This window comes from Nothobranchius furzeri, chromosome 2, assembly GCF_043380555.1.
Source record: "Nothobranchius furzeri strain GRZ-AD chromosome 2, NfurGRZ-RIMD1, whole genome shotgun sequence".
Taxonomy (NCBI): domain Eukaryota; kingdom Metazoa; phylum Chordata; class Actinopteri; order Cyprinodontiformes; family Nothobranchiidae; genus Nothobranchius; species Nothobranchius furzeri.
Window position 1 is genome coordinate 77,726,446 of NC_091742.1, and position 23,058 is coordinate 77,749,503.

Genomic DNA, 23,058 nt, shown 5'->3' on the forward strand with positions numbered 1-23,058 from the left:
TGGACTTGAAAGTTGTTCAATCGTCATACCTCGATCCTGAAGCCGCTGTACATATCCAGCGTCTGTCTCACTCGGTGCTCTTTGTGGCAGAATGGTTTGATCAAAATGTCCTAAGCTTACTCTTGACTGTTCCTGAGCAGTTTGCCAATATGGGGAATATTCCTGTTCTAGGATTCTTTCCTTAGGCATTGAATTAAACTGTCCTCCCTGCGGAGTGCTTCGGTTTGCATCCAAAGGTTGGGAGGGGCTGCACGGCGAGTAGCAGTGAGTTTTCACTGCCGAATCTCTAGCCATACATCCACCTCGATAAAAATCATATCCTTGGCCCAAATAAGCATGCTTAAAAGGTTTCCCCCATCCTGGTTGCAACATGACTTCTTCCCTACTCTTCGCTGCTTGAATTGCCGAATCCGTGAAACCATCTACAGGGTACCAGTCTGGAAAAGGATTTTCTGCTTCTTCTCCTGCATAATTCTGGTCTCCCTCTGTATTAATTGCAAACTGGCCTCGTCCTGGTTCTGGAACCGGTCTAACTGGGCCTATGTTAGGAGGTGCCTGAGGGTCATAATATTTCATCTGTACTGGACGGCTTTTCTTATTTAGTCCTCTAATGCCATAAACTATAGGATTTGTCTCATCTCCTTTTTCTGCTCTCTGGGGTTGTTGCTCTACATTTTCTCTGTTCTCACCTTGCTCATGGGCTGTAACTGGGGATAACCAACTCACTCTTTCAGGTGTTTTGCCTCCAGGGATCCGAGTGCTGCATTTTTGTTGGGATCCGTATTCTGACCTGAGCGTCCCTTTGGGTGTGCCACGCACCATCAGTTGGGAACCCTGTTCTTCCTCCGATTCAGCTTCACTCTCGCTGCTTCTGTCTCTGGCCTCAAACCAATGTTTGACTTTCTTCTCTACTCGCGGCAAGGTTGATTTATCTACTAAAATTACAACCGGAATATCTCCTAGCCTGCTAGAGGCTTCGGAATAAATCAACAAACCTGCACCATATGCTTCAGTTATTCGACACACCTGGGGTTTATTATTAAGCTTAAACACTAGCCGCCGCGCTCCTAAATCCAAGGCTTCTGACACCACCCGCTCCCAAGCTTGGTGAAAAGAGATGTCGGGATTATGAGGGTCTACGTTAATTATGGAAATCGCGCTAACACGACCTTCCAGATTTCCTAATTGCTTGTCTAAGAGAGTAGTAATTTCTCCAGCTTCGTAATTACGATCTACCAGCGGGATCATATTGCTTCTGCTTTCTGCCCCTAAAAGTCTCCTCAGAGAACTTAAAGAGGACGTAGTACTGGCAGAACTTTGTGGATCTTTCAGAAAGATCAACACATCTTCCTCTCGGATCTCCGCCTCTATTTTCTCGCCTGATAAAATTATCACCGGTTCTTGACCTATCATAACATGATTCGGAGGAGCCGCGGGACTATGCGGTTCTAACGGGGGAAAAGGAATTGGGTTTGGAGTCCTTTCAGCCCCTGACCGTCTCTGAGTCTCATCTTTGTCCCATGCAACAACATGCTGTTCAGTGGGCGGTCTCTCCGCTCCTCTCGTGGGCACCTGAGAAGGGGTTTGTACATGTAGAAACGGGTTCCACTGCGCCGGCCGAACCGCGTCAGGCGGGTTCGGTGGGGGTGGAGGAAATCCGCTCTCGGAACCGGGGCTCACAGGGAATTCCCCGCGGAGCGCTGGATACAAAGGGGGCGCGGTCGGAACCGATTGGGCTTCATCCCAGGAGGCCGACATTTCGACTGCAGCTCGTCTCCGGTACATTTCCGCTTGGAGCTCCGTGATCCCCAGTCGGTTACATAACGCCTGTCTCATTTGAATTGCCTCATTTTTGCTTCTAGATAAGAAGTAAATTGTTCTACTATTAGCCTGTTGAACCACGAACTCCGCCATAGCAGAGTACATCGCTCCCGGATCACATCGGTACTGCCCGACTCCAAATGGAGTGAGAACTAAAGGTTCCGGTCCAGTTGGTATTTGCTCAAGCAATCCCAGAAGGATCTCATATTGCTCGCCCGTGGGGAGTTTCGCTGGATTTTCCCAACAACACCACGCTATCTGATTAAAAACGGGATCATTTTGTTGTTCTGCTAGAATCACTAAATCCCCCACTAACGGAAATACATGATTATTCTTTACTTGAGTTTCAGCATTCGGACAGCGCTCCGCTGCGGCTTGAGCCGTTCCGGCCTCGTTCTGAAAGCTCCGGTTACAGGATACTGCTAAAACGCTCTGTGGTTCACCTTGAAATGTCGCTATTTCTCCGGTGACAAATCTCACATTAAGGAGAACATTTTCCGGTTTTACCGTTAAAGATCTATCTGCCATGGCTGGTTGAAAGTTTCTCTTTTTTATTATTTATTTTATTTTTATTCGTTTTCACGTCTTATTCTTTATTCTTATTCTTTATTTCTTTTTATTTTTATTTGCCTAGCTTTTATCCTTGGCTATTCTTACGTCGGAAAGCCGTGATTTCTTTATACCTCTTTGAGTTAATCGTCCGTTCTCCCAAATTTCTTTCCTTTTCGAGAAATTGGTGCGGTTTTCACTCCAAGGTTATGAGCTTATCCGGTCCATAGCGCGTAAGCTTTTAGAAGCCTAAAAGACATAGTTCTACGTCGAATAGTCCGGTATCTAACCCCGGGTTTCCACGGGAGCCGTCAGCAGCACGTTACTGCAGCAGCACGTCTTGCTCGCGTAAGCTGCTGCTTGGCCCTTCCCACGAGACGCGAAGCAGCAGGGGAGCAGCTGCCACCGACAGAGCACGAAGTCACACGAGTGACTTTGTCAGTAAACACAACAACAAGCAGGAGAAAACTACAACATGGTTTGTGTTTTATGTTCTGTCCGTTTTATAATCACCAATACGGACCTGAAAAACAAAGGAGACCGCTATAGGTGATAACTTCTCACGGGGACGCACAGTTAGTAACTTTTTTTAAAAGTGAAGCAACCGGAAGGCAGCACGTTCTTTATTCTGAAAATCTCTGTAGCTTCTCTTCATTTCCGCGTCCGATTTCCTGTCTTTCCTTCCCCAAAAATGTCGAACTTGACCCGTTTCAGAGGCGTCGCGCGTAGAAAATAGAACCGGCGCGTAAAGGCCGCGACTTGCTGCTCCTGAGACGCGGCCGACTCGCACTGCTGACGGCTGCTGACGGCTCCAGTGGAAAAGGTTCTGTTGACCACAGCAGTTCCTATCAGCAGCTATGACGTGCTGCTGCAGTAACGTGCTGCTGACGGCTCCCGTGGAAAGCCGGGGTAATATTTGAACCTTCGCTCTGTAGCCCCACACAGGTGCCGCCATGTCGCGTGCCCGTCCCATTTACCGGTTCCTTTAAAACCTAGTTCCGTTAGAACTTATGAGGCGGTGCATCCTTCAGGGTTCGAGGGGATGTCGGCGAGTATAATTGTACCAGATCCGGGATTGGACCATCTAATTAGAATCTTGTCTTTTATTTTAAAGGTGAAACGACTTGTACGAATAGCCAGCCCCAGAGTAGTACACTTCTTTTAAACTCGTTACCTTTTGGTTAAGATACTGGAGAGAAGTCTGGAGGCAAGCCAAGCCTCTCAGCAATTATTTGGATTACCCGGAATTAATTGCGCCTCTAACAGCTTATGTGGGAGGTTGGTAACTATAAAATGATTTATGCTAGTTGATCAGGCTATCATAAGTTTATCAATTTATTTATTAATCCAACCTTCCAGCTGATTAGAGACTTTTTCAACCTGCAATCAGAGCCAAAATAACCTCGAATATTCTGCTTTTATCGCCCTTAAGACAACTCGTTACTCGCAAGGAGGGGGAAGTTATAACTTCCCTTATCTTAAGGTTTCTTTATATTATTCTATTATAAACTGTAAAGTAAGTCCCGATGACTCAGAGACCGATCCTTGATATGCTTACCTCTGTGCAATTTATGGCCAGGGCCCCAAACGTGAAGCTTTAGAGAAAACCTGAAAGAATCAGGATTATGTTTCTTTTTCAAAAAAGGTTTATTACAAAATCAAAATACAAAAATGGGTAAATAAAAAACAACTACTATCCCCCACGGAGGAATTAGTTCAAAATGATTAAATAAGAGTTAGTTTACACCAGCTCTTGTCTTCTCAGAATCTCCCCAAAACAAGACTCCAATCTTCCTGTCGTAACTCTTCCAGCCCGATCTGAGCTGCATCCTTTTATATCATTCCTGAGACTGCTCTAAACAATGGAAGAGTCACAAGTCATTCTCTCCTGACAGTTTAGGTCAAGGGGTCATTTACAAAATACACTTTTTTAGCTCTACATAAGACATTTGGTATCATTTTCACTACATGCAGTATTCACATGAGGGCACAAAAGTTACAAGCTGCACTCCTGGAATGAGAGCACAGGTCATAAATCTTCATGTTGGTAGCAAATTGTAGATCTTCTTTCAGCATTTCTGAGAGCTTCTGGGTCCAGCTGGACTTTTCCTCACTCCATGCCATTCCTTCTTTTCCCGCCAGAGGTGGAGTTAGGGGCGGGCCCATGGGTGGACCCATGGACGGATCCAGAGAAGCCAGCCTGTCTTTTGACCCTTTGCCTAGTTCTGTCCTCACCAGCAAGTCCTGAACTATTGTCCTCTTGACCCTTGTGTGACCCTTGTCTCTGACCACTGTTTCTAAGCCTTGACTGGCCAGGACTCGCTACAATATAACACCACTCCCCACCAGGCCACAGGGGAATCTCCTTTTTTTCTTCTGTTTGGACAGGAGCCAAGGCTACCAGTGGACTTCCTGCTTGGTCGTTTCCAGGACCCAGTGGGAGGCCATGTCCAAAACTGGGTCCAGGAACATCAGAGCCGGCTACAGTTTGCCTTTCAGGGGGCAAGAGAGAGAATGGCAGCAGCGGCTCAGCGTAGGAAAACCTACCACGATCAGCGGGTCAAAAGCTCCCCTCTGGCTGAGGGCCAGCAGGTGCTACTGCGGCAACATGGCATAAAGGGTCGGCATAAGATCCATGATCTGTGGAGCCCAGTGATACATTTGGTGGTGAAAGCACCAAAGGAGGGAAGCCCAGTGTATGGAGTGGCACCAGTGGAGGATCAGACCAAGGTCAGACATGTTCATCATAGCATGTTTAAGCCACTGGTAGGAACCACTCCACTGGAGAACACTGCTCCCCCTCCACGGTTGTCTGTCCAACAGGAGGATGAAGGGGAGCTCTCAATGAATAGTGACCTTGATGAGGGTGACCTTTTTGTTTTGGAATTCCAGGATTATGCGACAGTCCCGACACCGACCACCACAGTGGATCAGGTTACACTGGGGGCACCGAGGGCAGAAGCACATCCAGCTCCCACAGTGGTGAGTCCCACAGGGCCCACAGAGTCTGAGTTAATGGTGACCCAAGCCGCCCCACTTGTTTCGCAACCTACGCCAGTTGCCCATTGCCCTGCAGTAACTGAAACTAATGTCCGGCGAACTCAGAGGCGCACTGCTGGACGGCACTCCAACCTCCACCACCTCCCTAGACCAGTAGAAGGGTCAGAGCAACAAGCTGAGCCCCTGACTGCGGACATATCAGGTATAGGTGGATAGTTTTTAGACCATGGGAATGAATCCCAGTCTTTGGTGAGTGATCGTCGAGGCGACGATCTATTTGGTGGGGGTGGATTGTAGTGGGATGAGTCACCTGCCACCAAGTAATTGGACGACCTATCATTGAGGGAAGGCGCTAATATAAATAGGGCCTGAGGTGGCGCTACAGCGATCTTTTACTTTGGCTCAAACGTCCGCTTCCTTTGTGAAGCGCCATTGTGTACGGGACTCCAGCGTGTCGGACTGTGAGTACTATCTAAAAACGCTGCAGTAGTTGCATGGAGTCTGGTGTTTATTGGTTGCTCCTGCCACAGGAATTGTTGTATGTGGTCCTCCCAGAGTAACAGAAGGCTTCTCTTTTATCCTATGTGCTTCAAAGAAGTGGTATGTACATCTGCGCTCCTCTCCACTTAGCTGTGGCTTTAGGATAATACTAATTAATGTGTCTTCCAGATCCAGGAAGGGGTGTGTCTCCACGGGAGACTCTGTTGTTCTGCTGCTTTTCTGCACAGTTTCATGGGATCTCTGATTACTGGTTGTTGACCCGGTGCTGGACCATCATCCGGCTCCAAGGCCTCTCCACCCCGCTGCTCGGACTGGTTGACGGGATCAGCGGAGACCATCAGGAACGGCTTTTGTCACTCGCTCCTCTGTACTGAATACCAGAGGAGGGCGTACACCCGCTGTGGGGTTGGGTATTTCAACGAGGGGCTGCGGGCCCTACCGGCAGTTGTCGTCGGCCCGGGAGCTCATAAGGACGGCTGAGGCGCAGGCTAATAGACTCGTGTGCAGGCGAGCTGTATGCTCGCTCATTTCCTGACGGCCTGCCTGCTCAGTCGTGGCTGTGTTTTAGTGTGTGTGTGTGTGTGTGTATGTGTGTGTGGATTTGGATTTTCACCCTGCTTTCTGTTTTCTTTTCATTTAGGCTGTGAGCTGTCAGTGGTGGTCCCATCTGATGGTGTGCGTGTGCTCCAGAGTCACTTCACCCCCCCGAATGCATGCACGTGTGATTGGGGTGAAGTTACTTGTGGTTGGTATTTAGTTCCGGGCTCTCTTAGGCAGTCCCATTAGTCAGCCTCAGCCTAAGTTGATTTGGTTTTAATCCGTGTTTATCTGTGGGTGCATGGTGTTTTTAGTAGATTATTTTAAACTCATTTTATTGTTCTTTTAATAAAATCTCTGTTTATGTGGAATGGAACTCCGTCTCAAGCTTGATTTGTAAAAATGAACTAATGTGCCTTAGGTTCAGTGGTTTTGGTTCCTGATAATCAGGTGGCGTTGTATTTCTAAATTGATAAGTGGCCCCTCTCGCCACATACAGATGGGGTCATGTGTGTGAAACGCTAGTTAATTTGCTACCTCAGTGTTGCTCGTGTGCATGTTGTCCGGTAGCTTGTACTATAATTAATATAATCTGTTTTTCTTTTCGGGCTGCACAGTGGCACAGTGGTTACAGCTGTTGCCTTGCAGCAAGAAGGTCCTGGGTTCGCTTCCCAGCCTGGGATCTTTCTGCATGGAGTTTGCATGTTCTTCCTGTGCATGCGTGGGTTCTCTCCGTGTACTTCGGCTTCCTCCCACAGTCCAAAAACTTGACTGTTAGGTTGACTGATCTGTCTAAATTGTCCTTTGGTGTGAGTGTGTGTGTGCATGATTGTTTGTCCTGTGTCTCTGTGTTGCCCTGCGATGGATTGGCACTCTGTCCAGGGTGTACCCCGCTTGATTGCCCGTTGACCGCTGGAGATAGGCACCAGCCCCCCAGCAACCCTACATGGACAAGCGGGTTCAGAAAACGGTTGGATGGACGTTTTTCTTTTCATAAACCTGTCTGCTTGATGCCATTCTGGCCATGCCCTGCGCACTGTGCATGATGCGCGTTTAGGTAGCCTTCGCACACGGGGAGAAACCGGCAGTGGTTTTTATTTTGCCGTGGCGGTGCACTTACTTGTATACTTGCCCAATAATTCAAAGCTATCTGTTTTATTCTAAGCTGTATTGGCATCTCACCCATTTCTACCTGTAGTGCCACAACAGGTGTAGTTTTTAGTGCTCCACAACACACTCTTAATGCTTGACTTTGTATGATTTCAGTCCGTTTCATTAATGTTTTAGATGCTGAATTATAAACTATACTCCCATAATCTATCACTGATCGTATCATTGCACTGTACATGTTTTTTAACGCCTGAGCACTAGCCCCCCACTCACATCCTCTCACACATCTCATTATATTTATTACTTTCTTGCATCTTTCCTCTATTTTAGTTATATTATCCTTCCATATCAACCTTTTATCAAATATTACTCCTAAATATTTAAACTTATCTACTTGCTCCAACTCTTTTCCATACAATGATAAATTTTCCATTACTTTCTTGCCCTTTGTAAACACCATACTTTTAGTTTTTTCCACTGAAAATTTGAAACCCCATTCATATGACCAGTTTTCCACCATTTTAATTGCTTCCTGAACTTTCTTTTGCACATATTGGATATTTTTCCCTTTCTTCCATATTGCTCCATCATCTGCAAATAATGCCTTACCAAACTCATTCCCCACATTCTGAAACACATCATCTATCATATAAGTAAATAATATCGGACTAATGACACTTCCTTGAGGAGTGCCATTTTCTACTTTACACCCCCTAGAAAGTGTACTTCCTATTTTTCCTTGAATATTTCTCTCACTCAAAAAATCTTCAATCCAGTTATACGTTCGTCCTCCTACTCCTAATTTTTTAAGTTTTATTAACAGTCCCTCTTTCCACACCATGTCATAGGCTTTTTCTACATCAAAAAAGACTATCACTAAACTCTCTTTATTAATCAACGCTTTTCTAATTTCTGCTTCTAAATAAACAATTGCATCCATAGTGCCTCTCCCTTTCCTAAACCCACTTTGATACTGTGATATATTTTTATTTCTTTCCAAATAATCTGTTAATCTATCCACCACCATCCTTTCCATTATTTTACCTACATGAGATGTCAATGCAATGGGTCTATAACTATCTGGACTACTTGATTCCTTTCCTACCCTAACTATTGGTACAATAACTGCTTCTTTCCAATTTTTTGGTAATTTTCCTGTTTCCCATATCATATTATAAATCTCCAATAATTTCAATTTCATTTGCTTCCCTAATTGTTTTAACATTATATAGCAAATTTGATCTTTTCCTAGACTAGTCACACCTGTTGTAGCTAATGCACGTTCCAACTCAAACAAAGAAAAAGGCATATCCATAGTACTGTTATATCTTCCTCACTTCCTCCCCCTTGTGTTTCATTTTTCCTTCTAGTTACTTCTCTCCTTTCTCTTCTTTCTTCTGATAAATTATCAGTACTGTGGAATTTAACAAATGTTTTAACAAGTACTTCTACTTTTTCCTCATTAGTTACAGAAAATTCATCTCCTACTTTTAACACCGGATAACTCCATTCATTCCTTATTCCTTTCATTTTTCTTTTCATTCCCCAAACATTGCTTATCGGTGTAGTTCTCCCTATTTTACCACAAAAATTTCTCCAACTTTCTCTTTTTGCTTTTTTAACAACTCTTCTCACCTCTGCTTGCAATTTTTTATAATTCAGTAAAATTTCCATATTATGTGTCTTCCGTAGCATCTTTAGGTTTTTATTTCTCGCTTTAATTGCTTTCTCACAGACTTCAGACCACCATGGCACATTCTTCCTCTCCCTTGTGTTACCTTTAGTTTTTGGTATTGCTAATTCTGCAGCCTCAATTATCACACTTCTAAATACTTCTTCCATTTCCACTACCTTATCTGATATCACTACTTTTGACCTCCATTTTTCACAATTATTTCTTAACTTATCCCATTCAGCTCTTTTAAAAATCCACCTCCCTTCCCTGCCTTCCACCATCATCCCTCTAGTCTCGAAAAGTGTCGTTAGAACTAAACAACGATCACTTCCTATCGTATCTTCTAGTACTTCCCATTCACTATTACCTGCCAACTCACTAGACACTAAAGTTATGTCCAGTGCTGACATTTTACCCATATAAACATCTATTTGAGTCCCTCTGCCATCATTAATGCATACCAGATTTGCCTCCTCCATAATTCGTTCCATTATTTCCCCATTTAAATCAGTTTTCCTAGCCCCCCACACAGTACTATGTGCATTAAAATCACCGCACACAATTAAGTGTCTGCCATTAATCCCAACTCGTGATCTTATTCCCTCAATCTCCAATCTTTTGCATGGATTATAATAATTTATTATAATAACTTTCCCCTGATTGGTAAACACCTCCACTATTACAAATTCTTCTTCTTTTCCGATCTCTACAGTTCTAAAATGAACATTATTTTTAATAAATGTCACACACCCACCACCTACTCCCCCCGATCTATCACACCTAACTTCTATATACTGACGAATCTTAAAGTCAACCCCTACTTTAAGCCATGATTCCTGAATACATATAATATCAGGCTTAAAGTCTGACTTATCAATATAACTTTTAAACTCCTGTCCATTAACTATTAAACTCCGTGCATTCCATTGTAAAACCCTCAACATTTATCACCCCGCATTTCCCAAGTCCTGACCGGCTTGAGAACTTAGAGTACTTTGTACCTCCTCCCATGTTAGATCGCTGATATCCAGATGATGTACTGCTGCTTTTACGATGATTTGAATTCTTTCAGTTTTTGATTTGGCCTCCATTGTCGCATTTATCACTCCAGCTATGAAGGTAACAAGTTTCTTTAGATCCACCAATACTTCCCCGTCCTCTTCTCAAACCCTCCTATTGTCAGATTCTTCCCTTATTCCTTCATTACTATCCTCGGTTCTTCGAGTAACCATCTTCACTGCATCAGCATATGATATCTTGTTTTTAACTCTCACTTGCTGTATTTGCAAGTCATTATCTGGCATCCTGCATACGTCACACTGTGCTCTCCTCCACAACTACAACACTTTGGGTTCATCTTTCTTCCACAGTTTTCATACCCATGATCCTCCCCGCATCTAGGACATCTTACTTTCCCTTTACATACTGCTGCAGTATGTCCAAACCTCTGACATTGAAAGCACCTCAACGGTTTAGGTATATATTCTCTCACTGAGTATGCTATGTACCCTAGTGTCACTTTTGCAGGTAGAATTTCCCCCTCAAACTCCAATAGGATACTTGCTGTCTCTCTCCTTACTCCATCTTTGAACACTGTGAGTCGTTTTGCCTCCTTTATCTTAGCACCTTTTATATTAGCTCTGACTTCTTCCTCTGACATTTCCAGCGGTATCCCCCAAATCACCCCTTTCGCTCCTCTTTCTCCCAGTCCCACCTTACTAGCACTAATCACCTGACATTTTCCTACTTCCTTCAATTTGCAGGCTTTCTCACTCTGCTCTTTACTTTTACACAGTATTAGCAAGTTACCATCTCTCAATACTTTAGCAAGTTTTATGTCACCCACTTGATTTTTCAATATTGTCGTCAACTTCACAGGATTCAGAGCCTGAACCCCATTTCCCTCACGAAACCTCAAAATAACTTTAAATTCTTTCTTTTCTTCTGTACCTCTTTCCTCATCGCTATGCACCACTCTCCTTTGCTTTCTACTTTCACTTCCGTCAACACGACATGCCCTCTTTTTCTTTACCTGTTCCTGTCCAAAACTCAATTCCATATCACTTCCACTTTCCACAAAATCGCGCCACTTCTTCTCATTCACAGCACAGCTCCTCCACCGGCTCACTTCTTCCCGACCGTCTGCTCTTCATCTGTTTGTGCAGACCTCTTTAATCAGCTGATGCATATCAGCTGCCCTGTTGGGAGCAGCAGCAGGCCAAAGGAGTCCAGAAAATGGCTCCCTCTGGTGGGGGAATTTTGCTGGAACATGGGGTTCACCTCACAGGATGAACAAAGGAAGATCCACTCCTCAGCCCAAACGCAGGGGGCTGTAACAGTGTGTGTGTGTGTGTGTATGTATGTGTGTGTGTGTGTGTGTGTGTGTGTGTGTGTGTGTGTGTGAGAGAGAGAGAGAGAGAGAAAGAGAGAGAGTGTGTTTGTGTGACATCTATTTTAGCCATGTTATCTTACTTTACTCATATTTTGCCACCTCCTTACATGAGCTGTCTTTAGTGAGTGCAAAGGCTATTTTGTTGTACACCTGAGCAATGACAGTGAAACATTCTGAATCTTGTTCAAGGTCAAAATATTTTGTTCCATAATATGCTTTAGTAACCAGCTGCCTCGAAGAGGGGAATGTTAGTGTATGCTTTGGTGAAACCCAGATGCAGGGGCGGATTTTGGACTGAAGAAGATCCGGGGCTTAACACACACAAGCGCGCGCGCACACACACACACACACACACTAGTCAACAACATCATATACCGTTGTGGTCAGAAGTTTACATACACTTGTAAAAAATATAATATAATGGCTCTACTGAGTGTCCCGTTATTTCTAAAACTCTGATGTTTCTCTGATAGAGTGATTGGAACAGATACTTCTTTGTCACAAAAAACATTCATGAAGTTTGGTTCTTTAATGTCTTTATTATGGGTTAACAGAGAAAAGTGATCACATTTGCTGTCTCAAGTCAAGTCAAGTCTTCGTGTTTCAAGTCAAGTCAAGTCTTCGTGATCTCAGGTCAAGTCGTCGTGGTTCAAGTCTTTGTGGTGTCAAGTCAAGTGGTCGTAAGACAGAGTGCCGCCTGATCTCAGAGGCCCCTGCTCCGCAGCCCCGGACTGTGTTTGTTCCCTGGTCTCATCTTCTGTGTTCCCTGGTCATGTGTGTCCTATTCTGGTCTTCGTTCGTCCCTGTGTCTCCTGTGTTCTGTGGCTTGTGGGCGTCTGGTATCCGCCCCTTAAGGAGGGGGGGGTACTGTCATGATCCGCCCCGGCCTCCCTGACTGTGTCTCTCCTGCCCTGATTAGCCTTATTGTTCTCACCTGTCCCTGATTACTCTGCCCATGTGTTCCTGATTCCCTTGTGTATTTATACCTCCCTCCTGGTTGTTGTCTTTGTCGGTTCATTGTGGGTTCTGCCTCCTGGAACCCACCACCACACATGGTCTGCCACCTCCACCCGCAGAACATGACACTGGCCTGTATTGGAGGATTTACGGTATTTTAATAACGAAACTGCGAAATTCTTTCCAATAGTATAGATGTGTAGTGTATTTTGTCCGAGTGGGTTTGACGTCATCGGCAGTCGAAGGACCCCGAGCCGATCTTGCACCCAAGCAGATCTTGTACCGACACCGGCTGCTGAAGGGCTTCTTCTTCAGTGGTGGAGGCTCAGGCAGGCTGTATACAAACTACTGCCAGCTGCTCCCTCTCTGTTGGACTTTGGTATTGCATGTTACTTCCGTAATTTAGATCCAGGGCTCTTCATGAAACATCCTGGGCTTCAGCCCAAGTAGCCGGGCCTAACGCCGCCCCTGCCCAGATGATCACAAATGTTTGGTCAGGTCACCTTGTGTCATGTTTGAAGTCCCTGGATGCAATTGGGTTAGAGTATAATGGACCTAAATCAATGAATGTGTTTTCAGAAAGATATGGGGGTTGTCTACCTGTTTTGCTCGGCTTGTTCGGGTCACAGGGGTATCTGCCCCTGCAGAGAAGCATAAAATACTTCAAATTGGGCCTTAGTCATGTTGCTGTGACATAATTAGCCTTCAAATGCAGCATTTTTAGGATGCACATAGCCCTAATCAGACTCCACCTTCCTGTACTTGTTAGCTATGCTGCTATGCTAATGGTAGTTTGTGTTTGAAGCAGGAACAACAGATAAACAAGTAGTTTATAAGTTATTAAACAGTGTCTTCTTCTATAGGAGTCTACTGCTAAAATCTTTGTTAGTTATAACAAACTTGCTGTTAATTTAAAGAGCATTACATATACTGTGGTCTCTAATGCAAATGAATGCCGTGAGTCATTATTTTCTGTGGGGGGGAAAAAGCTCTGACACTCACGTTCAGGAATGTAACGTGATGAAAGAACCATTTCTTCCCTCTAACAGCTGTTTCTGTTTGACACAGTGCCAGAGAGCTTGAAACAGCCAAGGTCATGAATTCACTCCTACCAAGTTTACCAATGGGCATCCTTATGTTCGAACATGGTGTTCGTTATGGCCAAACTGCGGCTTGCACAGAAGTCAGATAACGAAACACCACTCGAGTTCAGATCTGGCGGGCCGTTCCTCCCAATCACACCCCTCCAGGTCAAGCTGTCATTGCTCACGTGAGCATTGAAGTCCTCCAGCAGGACAATGGAGTCCCCTGATGGAACACTCTGTAGCACTCGTCCCAGGGACTCCAAAAAGAGTGGGTAATCTGAACTGATATTTGGCGCATAAGCACAAACAACAGTAAGGACCCGTTCCCCGACCCGAAGGCGCAGGGAAGCTACCCTCTCGTCCCCCGGGGTAATCCCCAACACACAGGTAGAGAGTCTTGGGACTTACACAAAGCTAACCAGAGCCCTCTGCCTCTCACCTGGAGCAACTCCAGCAAAGGAGAGTGTCCAACCCTTCTCAAGGACTTGGGTTCCAGAGCCAATGCTATGTGTCGAGGTGAGTCCGACTATATCTAGCCGGTACCGCTCAACCTCTGCCACAAGCTCCTGTTCCTTCCCCGCCAGCGAGATGACGTTCCATGTCCCAATAACCAGTTTCCTTGTCTGGGGATTGGACCGCCAAGGCTCCCGCCTTGGTCTGCCACCCGATCCACACCGGACCCTTCATGTTCCTCCTGGATAGCTCCTAGGATCATTAGGACACTCAAACTCCTCCACCACAATAAGGTGACGGTCTTTGGAACTTCCACTGGTGTGTGGACCTGAGGGCTCGAGTTGGAGCATAAGGCTTTAACAGTTCAGTAATCTAGGGAGGAGCTTGACCACATTGAAAGTAATAGTCAGGATTCTAAAATGAATTCTAAAGTTAATGGGTAACCAGTGCAGAGACTTTAAAATAGGAGTGATGTGAGCTTTTCTGTTTGCTGCAGTTAGGAGCCTCGCTGCAGAGTTCTGGACCAACTGAAGGCGGTCAAGGGCTTTTTTGTTAAAACATGTGACAAGAGTGTTACAGTAATCTAGACGGGAGAAGATAAAGGCATGGATGACCATTTCAAGTTCAGTGGTGCTCACGCCTCAACCCTGCCACATGGACCTCAAAGGATAAACCATGAACCCTGTTCAATGGTCAACTTTCCTGGCGGGGTCACCCATGAGGACAGTGGGAGGGTTAAATATAGCTTTTGAATAAAATGCTCCATATTCCACCTTTAACCCCTTGAGACCCTGCGTCCACATATATGAACATTGGCTTCTTGCACTAGAATATTTTATTCTCTTCAATTTAGACCTTTTTTATATTTAGAACCATTTTATATAGAATTTAAGTTTAAAATGTGTTTTGTTTCTGTTTTTTCTAGGAAACCTGTTAATATTTTTTTATTAAATTTTATTTTTACATCACAGCAAATACAAATTTGGGTGTCAGGAGGATAAGTATTAGCCTGGCAAGCCAGACTAAATAAATGTATTATTTAAACTTTTTACTTTTGCGTCAATGAGTTGTTAGAAGGTTTCTTTCACAGAGAGCAATCTTTGCAAAGCAAGAATTTGGTCTAGTTCACTAGGCTTATTGGTGACGTTCTGTTCAGACTCCAGACCAGCAGGTGGCGATAACTCACAAGTTCATTGATTGCTGACCACCACCACCAGGAAGAAGAAGAAGAAGTAAAGGAGCGTTAGCAAAGTTATCTTGTAGTTGTTTGTTGTGTGAGGTGAACATTTGAGTCTCTGGGTTAAACATGGATTCAGGAGAGTCTCTGATGGAGTTTGTCAGCAAGCAAGTAGCTACTGCTAGAAAAATCATCAAAAAGGTTGAAGAAGCCTTGGCCCAGTTCGAGGAAGGGCTTGGTGGTCAGCGTAGACTGTCGGATATGAGCTCGGAACCACGGAGCAGCTCACACGGAGCAGGTAAGAAACACCAGCGGGACTCGTGCAGAGACGGACTGGGACAATAATTTAGCCCGGAGTCGTGTCCTGTTATTATTTAAGGCGTGTAGAAAGCTGCTTTCTTGTGTAGATCATCTCCAGCTAGCGGACTTTATGCTATTAATGTTTTAGTCCTGGGGAGGAAGACTACTTTGTTCAGATTCAGATTTCAAATTTATTGGCAAAGTAAAAGTACATTTACAAGGAATTTGTCTTCGGTAGATGTTCGCTCTCTAAAACATACAACAACCACAATAAATGAGAGTAAAAATACCTAAAAACACATAAGAACATGTATACCCACACACATGTTCGTTTACACACACATATATACATATATACGTCCCCCCCCCCACACACACACACACACACACACATATCCATAAGCATACTGAATAAGTATTAAAAACTACAATAAATGGATGGTAAAATAATCTATAGATTCAGGAGAAAAATGGCTGAAGGAAAGAAACTGTTCTTGTGTCTGGTAGTTTTTGTGTACAGCTACGCATCCATAAATGATTATTTTTCAGTGGGTTGGATTTAAATTGGTATAAAAAACATTGAAAAAAACCGGTTCAAACAAGACTATGCGACCCCCGGTAAGTAATATTATATTTATGTATTTTAGGTCACTGCCAAGCTGAGCTTAGATTTTAACATGTACTGTTTAACCATGAAATTTAAATGTAATAGGGTAAAACCCAGTGCATTTAACATAATGCTGCACTTTAGAAAATGGGTTGAAATATAACATGTTGGTTGGAGCTGGGTTCCGACTATCGGCTTGTGTAGCTCTCGGGAGACCTCTGTTTTCCACCAGGTTCTCCCCTCCCCGCAGCTCGGCGCATCTCTGTCTGATCGCGGCTTCTGTCTGCTGCGCGGTCTGCCGACTTGTGGAGCTCTGGGATGGAAACCTTTCCACCCGGTTCTCCCCAGCGGCAGCTCTGCGCATCTCAGATCGCAGCGGCGCTTGTCTGCCGTGCGGCTGCCGGCTTGTGGCAGTTTTACCCAGCGGTCAGCCCGACGTATCTCTGACTCAGAAGCTCTGGTGTTGTGCACAGTTAACTCCGGTTGTAGCTAGGTTGCTACTTCTGTTAGCTTAGCTCCCACCTCCGCGTTAGCTTCAGGTTAGCTTGTAGCTAGTTCGACCGGGTGTTGTCAGTTGATCCCAGCCTTACAGCCCCACCCTCAGCTCCACCTCTCTCCCTTTTTGTGGAATTGTCTGGGCTTGGCGGAACCTGTGACACGGTCAAAATGGTGGTGGTGGCCACCTCCCATTTTTCTTCAAAAACGTGTTATTGGAGCCTATGGAAACCCACTGTCCAATATTTATATGTCGATGGTCAAAAAGGCTGAATCTCTATTAGTTTTTATTCTCAGTTTGGCCCTCCCCATTTGCTGGCATGGTACATTCCTGTTGGATCAGTAGTACATGGAAATGTGTAGAGACCTGTGTGCATTACAAATCTCATCTTCAATGAATAATATGTGAAAATCATAGGTGGTGGCTTTATCTAGTACGGTGTTTCCCAACCCCGGTCCTCAGGGCACACTGTCCTGCATGTTTGTTTTCCATGTTGCCTTTTTAACTGCTGCCACACACCTGACTTAAAGGAATAAGCGATTAACAGGCATCTGCAGCATGTGATGTCCTCCTGAGGAGCCAACGTAAATCAGATGTGCCGAAGCAGAAACATGGAAAACATTTAGGTTTGTGCACGCATGCGCGATATTAGCAATCCAGCTCAGCATTCAAATCACAACCACCGGAGAAATAACACATCATGACGAGTCGGCAACGGAGCTCAAAGGTTTGGGAGCATTTTACGAAAACAAATGAGAAGCGAGTAGAGTTCAAACTCTGTAAGGTGACACTATCATAGGTCTAGGAACAACTGTATTTTATTATGTTTAGAACATGTTTGTATGTCACATATTTGCTCTAATGTTACAAACGATAAGGATTTATTTTATCTCGCTACGTTACAGTGCTAAAAAATCGCTCTTCTTCTACAATGGATGAGTTTCTTACAATGCCAACCACGTGCACACCTCAACAAGCCAACGTCCTGACCATTTTGAACATGCTGGTAACGGACATGAGACCCCTGTCCATGGTCAGGGATCAAGGTTTTAAAGATGTGATCAAGAAGTTCAACCCAGAATACTATGAAAACTATCTACCAGACCGATCACATTTCACCACCATGATGGAGGAGAAATACGAGACGACCTTCCAGAAGGTGTGTGTGTGTGTGTGTGTGTGTCTTTGTCTCTGTCTCTGGACACATAAAAATAATAGTAGATTTTGATGCATTTTATGATAAGAAACTATTATTAGTTAAAGCATAGTATATATTTTTCTCAGTGTTATATCTTAACATGCTTTATTTGAAAAACATTTATAAATTTGGCATCTGAACTAACTTTAATGTTTTATCTTTAAGGTAATGCAGGCCCTCAGAGCTGTGAATGGTTCCCTGACTGCTGACGTGTGAACCAGCCGCGCTACAGAGGCGTACCTTGGTGTGTCCTGCCATTTTCTGAGCAACGATTGGAACATGAAAAGCTTCAAACTTTCCACCATGTCTCTAGAGGAGAGGCACACTGGTACAAATATAATGACTTGGATTGAAGAGGTTTTAGCTAAGTTAGAAATCGTGCCTGTTAAAATTAAAGCAGTAGTTCATGAGAGTGGGTCTAACGTGGTAGCAGCAATGAGACCGCTTGAAGAGAAACATGCCTGGGCCTCTATCCGCTGTGCTGGACACACACTCCAGCTCCTAATGAACACTGCTCTCAAAGAAACCTGCATCAGCAGAGCATTAGGGGCTGCTAGGCAGCTAGTGGAGCACTTCAACAAAGTAGAGCTGGCAAGTACAAAGCTGAAGATGAAACGGGAGCAAATGAATGTGAAAAAAATATTCACTGATCCAAGATGTCAGCACAAGATGGAACAGTACATTCCACATGATAGACAGACTCCTCGAACAGCGATGGCCTCTCACTGCCACTCTTTCAGATCCTGAGGTGAAACCAAGAGGGAAGCAGTACATCGACTTGAAGCCAGAGAAGTGCTTGATGAACTCAAGAAAGGGTTGGTGCCTTTTGAGACCGCTTCTGTTTACCTTAGTGGTCAACAGTACACAACCATTTCAGGTCTTCCACAGGTCATCGAAGGTCTGGTACGGTCTGTAAACCACAGACAATTTCAGACAAGCTCAGGGAAATCTTCCAGTGCAGATGCAGAAAAAGGGATAAAGCAGAGATGGGGAAGCATCTGTACTGTTTTTGAAGGGAAAGAAAACATGGTTGTTCTTGCAGCTGCCTTGGACCCCAGATACAAAAAGCTAACATTTTTGGCTCCTGAAGATGTCATCAGAGTGCAAGGGACCATTGAAGTGCTTGCTGTCAAAGAAGAAGCAAAAGCTGGAACAGGTGAGCTTACACAACTGCAGCGGGCTGATGATTCAGGTGTAGTTGAGAAGTCTGCTCTGGATGCTCTCCTTCAGTCCGATACAGAAAGTGATGAGAGTGAGCAGGAGGAGGAAGATGCCAGGACAGAAGGGTCCGGATAGTGAGAGGGGAAGTAAAGGTGTATCTTTGAGAAGCTGCAATTTCTGAGAGAGATGATCCTCTCAAATGGTGGAGTGAAAATGAAGGCTGTTTCTCCACACTTTCTAAGCTGGCTAAATCTTTTCTGTGCATCCCTGCCACTTCCACCCCATCTGAGCAGATCTTCTCTGCAGCTGGGAGCATCTGCTCTCATGTTAAACATGTTAAAATGCTATCTTTCCTGACTGTAAACCAGAACCTTGTGTGACTATTTTAGCAGGATACATTTCAGTTTGTGAGCACAAGTCATTTTTTAGTTTTAGTTTTAGTTGCTTACACCCATTTGACATTTAGCACTTGTATTAACATGTTGCAACAACAAAGTTAATTAAAAGTTGTTTGATAAGCAATAAACTTGTCTTTATTTTTCGATTGCACGTAACTTCAAACTAGAAGCTAATGATGGGTATATAGAGCATCGTAGTGAGTGCAATAGGCTAAACTTCAGAATTAGAATGTTTTATTGCCGTATGTGAGAGAAATCAGAACATTAGGAAATTGCTGCAGTACTTTAATGCATGACACACGATTAGTCGACTAATCGTCATCAAAACTTGCCATTAGTCGACTTATAAATGAATCGTTTGTGGCAGCCCTAAAGTTTATGTTAATCAGTCATGTTGTGGCAGGCCACTAGAAAGTTCCACTAGCTCCGTGGAGATCTGGAGCTCTCAAACTGTTGTAGAGTGCCGTTCATAAACCCGTTCACACGCCAGAATGAGAGCTCACTTTATTATTCATCAGGAAAAATAAGTGAGAGTTTGGTTTACGTTCACCAAAAAAAAGAACAAGTTCACAAATGATTGTTAAATAACTTGTTCAGGCAGTTCATTTTATAAAATATCTAACTATAAATATCAGATGGGAAACAGGGAACTAGACAACACCAGTATAATACATATTATGGAGCCTTTTATAACAAGAGTCTGGCATTTCAGGCCCATCATTTTGTTGTTTTATTTCATATTTTTAAATCCATCCCTAAGATCCACGTGGTAGGGGTGAGGTGGTGCCCACTCCTCACCCCTGCCACATGAACCCTATGGGATAAACCATCAACCCTGCGCAATGGTCAACTTTCCTCACAGGGTCACACCCATTAGGACGGTGGGAGGGTTAAACATGAGAGAAAAGTGAAAAGGTAATTATCGCGTCATACCCGTGTCAAAACCCGTGCACGCGCATTGGGTCCACAGCGCGCGTGTGAACGGGACTCGCGAGCGGAAATATACATGGCGAGAGGTCATTTGTGCACTGAGAGGGAGCAAACTGTGTCTGTGAGCGCACAAGGATGTGCACAAGTGACAAACCTGCGTGCGCGCGTTGTCAACGAGCACACGGCAGAGGAAAACGTGCGCGCGCGGCAGCCTCTGTGCGCGCTCGGCAGCCTCTCTGCGCGCTCGGTTTCTGACTCCTGCTCGCTCGGCTGTAAGGGTTTTGGCACTCTGGAGGCGTGGCCTGTGGCAGATCTTCTCTGTCCTCTGATTGGTTAGTGTACCCCGCACTTTACCCTCTACCTATCTATACAAAAAAGTCTGCTGTTCAAGTATTTGCTGGCATAGCTCAGTTGAGAGAGCGGGTGACTCTTGCCCCGGAGGATCCAGGTTCGAGGCCGGGCAAGGGAAATGCAGTAGATGTCATGTTACCTTTTCTTAATTTCAGGTATTTTACAGTTGTGACCGTTCAACTGTCATTAAACGTCCGAATGTTTGCTGGGCAGTGTTTTAAAAAGTGCACATAAGCTAGATGGTTTTAACCATATAAAATTACATTTTTTGTGATACTGGAAAAATACATACTGAAATAAAACTACTGATTGAAAACTTTATGACTGTGGTTGTACAATATATGACTCACTAATACACTGCAAACTCCCTTAGAGTGGGGCTTCCAGAGAGAGAGAGAGAGAGAGAGAGAGAGAGAGAGAGAAAAGTTCTTGCCTCATTAATGAATTGTTTATTTTTTTCAGTATTTAATTGACAAATTATCCTTTCAAATAATTAATTCATGAGTTACATAATTGTCCATTTAGAATTGTTGAATGGACTGAGTCAAGTTTGGTGCACTTTATATATTTCAAAACATGTTTTTATTTTATTTTAATGATGCATATAAATAATTTAAATGTTAATTTAATGAAATTTTCTATTTTTTCATTACCTCACCCTTGTTTTGACAAAAACGGGACCTTGCTGGATAATATCATGGAGAAACTATTTGTTCACAGTACATGGCTCCGTAAGGATCTGTGTACCAAAGGAGGAGATACTCAGAAATCTGTCTGCAGATTGTTACAACCCAGACTGGAAGTGGTGGGCTGTAATAAGAAAGGAGACCAAACAGAGGAGTGGGGGTTCAACAACTGATTTATTTAACAAAAGTAAGGATTTACTAAAGCAAGTTAGTGAACAGAAAATGGCCATCTCAAGGTTTTACTCGGATGTCCCTCAGCAGGGTGCAGCACTGTTGAAGGTCATCTGAATGAAAGCTTGATATGCAGCTTCTTTATGAAAGTGTGTAAATATACAGTGTGGTTGCCGTACATATGTTGAGGTTCTCAGACATCAGGCTTCTTTGCCCAGGCCTTCACTAGTGGGCTATTTTAAAAGTTGGTAAGGAGAAAAACCACAGCATATAGCTGATTGTTTACAAATGCAAGGAGGGGAATAACAATCAAAAAGCTTGTGTTCTTGGACCAGATGAATGGAGCGCTCCACATGCACTCAGAGATGTTATGGCTTCTGTTTCTATAACTTTACATGCAGACATTTGAGGTTTGCCAGAAAGGAAAGCTGGCCTGTACACTTTGCAGGGCACAATGTCATCAATGAAGAACCCCCTGTCTACCAAGATGACCATCTCTAGTTGTAGCATTTTCATCACACCAGATTCCCAGGTTGGTCGCTGATAGTTCCAGCATACAGTGCTGAGACAAAGGTCACTGGCCTATGTGGCACAATCCAAATGAGCCTCTTCAGAGTGCAGTTGAACTTGAGGAAAATATATGACTCTGGAAGAGAGGGGAATATGGCCATTGACACCTCAGATCAGTGCAGTCAAGAATTACTGGTGTTTGGGTAGTCCTGAACGTGTTGTGATGCCCCCACCGTCTCATTGGGTTTTCATTTGTGTTTAATTGTGTTTTTCTTCTGTTGTAGGCAGCTCGTTAAGCAGCCTTGGAGGCACCTGGGCTCAGGGTGTGGTGCTGCCTACAAAGCCTACTGTTTTTCTGCTTTCACTGGGTCTCTCCGGTTTGGTGGAGAGTCCTCACTGGCCATTTTCTGTTCACTAACTTGCTTTAGTAAATCCTTACTTTTGTTAAATAAATCAGTTGTTGAACCCCCACGCCTCTGTTTGGTCTCCTTTCTTATTACAGCCCACCACTTCCAGTCTGGGTTGTAACAATCTGCAGACAGATTTCTGAGTATCTCCTCCTTTGGTACACAGATCCTCACGGAGCCATGTACTGTGAACAAATAGTTTCTCCATGATATTATCCAGCAAGGTCCCGTTTTTGTCAAAACAAGGGTGAGGTAATGAAAAAATAGAAATATTTCATTAAATTAACATTTAAATTATTTATATGCATCATTAAAATAAAAAAAAACATGTTTTGAAATATATAAAGTGCACCAAACTTGACTCAGTCCATTCAACAATTCTAAATGGACAATTATGTAACTCATCAATTAATTATTTGAAAGGATAATTTGTCAATTAAATACTGAAAAAAATAAACAATTCATTAATGAGGCAAGAACTTTTCTCTCTCTCTCTCTCTCTCTCTCTCTCTCTCTCTCTCTCTCTCTCTCTCTCTCTCTCTCTCTCTCTGGAAGCCCCACTCTAAGGGAGTTTGCAGTGTATTAG

General features: G+C 44.0%; 1 protein-coding gene across 2 annotated transcripts in view; it reads left to right on the plus strand.

Moving 5' to 3' along the window:
• Positions 1-14,906: 14,906 nt before the first annotated feature.
• LOC129165515 (zinc finger protein 121-like) overlaps positions 14,907-23,058 on the plus strand; it is a 133,094-nt gene continuing 124,942 nt past the window's right edge. For both annotated transcript variants that reach the window (XM_070548008.1, XM_070548007.1), the window contains exon 1: positions 14,907-15,555. The gene's annotated coding sequence lies outside the window, so the exon portion shown is untranslated. The remainder of the gene's footprint in view (positions 15,556-23,058) is intronic.